This window comes from Propithecus coquereli, unplaced genomic scaffold, assembly GCF_000956105.1.
Source record: "Propithecus coquereli isolate 6110/MARCELLA unplaced genomic scaffold, Pcoq_1.0 Scaffold9, whole genome shotgun sequence".
In the NCBI taxonomy this organism is placed as follows: Eukaryota; Metazoa; Chordata; class Mammalia; order Primates; family Indriidae; genus Propithecus; species Propithecus coquereli.
In genome coordinates this window covers 2234206-2236525 of record NW_012155284.1, presented here as the reverse complement: position 1 = coordinate 2236525, position 2320 = coordinate 2234206, and the positions used below count along the sequence as shown (strand labels likewise).

At 37.8% G+C, this 2320-nt stretch overlaps 1 protein-coding gene and 1 pseudogene across 1 annotated transcript in view; one reads left to right on the top strand and one right to left on the bottom strand.

The window, feature by feature from the left end:
• Window positions 1–2320, top strand: part of MSH3 (mutS homolog 3) — a 209051-nt gene that overhangs the window by 200437 nt on the left and 6294 nt on the right. The gene's annotated exons all lie outside the window — the stretch shown is intronic.
• Window positions 418–912, bottom strand: LOC105826620 (annotated as a pseudogene).

Here is a 2320-nt window from a genome sequence, read left to right as displayed (position 1 = left end):
TTTAACCTCTCCTTTTCATTTCTTTTAGTTCAATATATGCAATAATTTGTATTTGTGAAAGAAGATCATTGAATAAAAGGTATTGCTTATGACTTAAAGCAATTAAAGCAAAGTAAGTTGAAGGGGTATCATATATTGAACAGAGCTTTTTTGTATCTGTAATTGATGTACATTTAATTAAAAAAAGACATTTTGCATTTAGGTCACCACAAAGCAGATTTACATACAACTATCAATTACAGAAAAACATAAGAAAGTAAGTTTCTATGTGATCCCAACAGATCATAAAAAAACAAAATATTTTTATAGAAGGTTAAGCTACTAACTTTATAGAAATGCAAAACACCAAAATAAGCGAAAACTCTTTAGTTTTAAGAAAAAGGTACAATTTTTCATTTTCTATTCTTGGTATAAATTTTAATTCTTTCCAGTGGAACCAAAACCTCCTGAACCCCTTTCAGTGTCATCCAAAACTTGAACTTCTTCTATTTCTGGATAAAAAATCCATTCACAAATGAGCTGCGCAATCCAATCACCTTTTTTTACTTCAAACTTTTCTTTGCCAAAATTAAACAGTACAACACCAACATTTCCTCTATAATCTTCATCTATGACACCAGCTCCTACATCTATAAAATGTTTGGCAGCCAAGCCAGAACATGGAGCTACTCTTCCGTAACATCCAGCAGGAAGAGCTATCTGAATGTCTATCTTCACAACAGTTTTCTCCATAGGTGGTATTGTGTAATCATAGGCACTGTACAGGTTGTAGCCCGCAGCCCGTGCGGACCCCCGGGTCGGGGCCGTGGTGTGCTCCGACAGCCGGGCAAAGCGGAGCTGCATGCTGCCCTCGTCCGCGGGCCGGGCCCGCTTGCTGGGGGACACAACAGCAGTCTCTTCAGAGCAGGGCATGGCGGAGCAAGGAGTGCGAATGGAAAAGGGAAGGAGAGAGCATAGGATCCCATGCCCATTCTTAAATCAGTTCTTAGTAGTGAGGATGGCAGAGTTGACTTTGATGGGCCTCGATGAACCAGGATCAACTTTTGGAGCTCAATATGAGGGCACAATCAGCTGAGTTAAATGGTTAGGGAGTTAATTCCTTATAAAATGAGGGTTCTCTTAGGGGTGGAATCAATTTTAGATAGGCTACTACTAATATCAACTAAAGGAAGTAAAAGTTTTGAGGCTTTGCATGAATGAAAATATCTCCATTATACCTCCATATTTGATTTATAATTCAGGTAGGGTTAGAATTTTAGGTTGAAAGCCATTTTCACTCAGAATGTTGAAGTGTTGCTCCATTGTCTATTCCCTTCCAATATTGTTCCTGGCTAAATTTATGTTGCATCCATTACCCCTGAACTCCTCATTTTCTAAGTTAGAGGCCATCAGTTAAATGCCCCAGAGGTCTTTTGGATGGCTTCTGAGATACTCTGCTCATCCATTTCGTGTGGTGTGATAGGTAAAGTAGGGGACAAGCAGTCAGGAAGCTTGTGTTTTGGTCTATTCCAGTCTTCATGATCTTGGACAAGATTCATCTACCTAACTTCATCTATCTCTAAATTTTCATGAATCTGTCCTAAAAGAAATAATTTGATCAGCACACATGTCTTTAATAACTGCCTAGGAAAGTTTGGCTTTAAAATAAATTTTGCTAATTTTCCTTATAATAAGCAGAAACATGAATTATTACTTTCAGTGACTGTAAGCAGTGCCAGATCAACTTTTCAGTAATATCCATTTAAGAAATCGTCATAGCTTATAAGTAAAGTCCTCATCAAGAACTTTTATTATGAGGCTGCTTAGGAAACAAGTTGTTTTTGTTCATCTTCCCTCCTGCCTAGCTCTCTCACACACACACACACTCCCCAAAGAGGGGGAAAGGCATATATAACTATGGAAAAAGCCATTCTTTGCCTTGAAGGTGTGAGAACTACCATAATTAGTACTGAAGTGGAGACCAGCATATGATAACAAACCCAGCAGCTATTTGTACTGAGGTGTGTGAACAAGGTGTTCAGAACAGTGCAATTTCATGTAATTTAGCAATATTTTATAGCTATATTATACATTACATATAAAAACATAATTATAGCTATACCTATATCTACCTATCTATATATTAATGTATATATATATACTACATATTATATAGCAAAAACAAAAAAATTAAAAACCCATCAGCAAAGCAATTTTTTTTTTTTTTTTGAGACAGAGTCTCGCTTTGTTGCCCGGGCTAGAGTGAGTGCCGTGGCGTCAGCCTAGCTCACAGCAACCTCAAACTCCTGGGCTCAAGCAATCCTTCTGCCTCAGCCTCCCG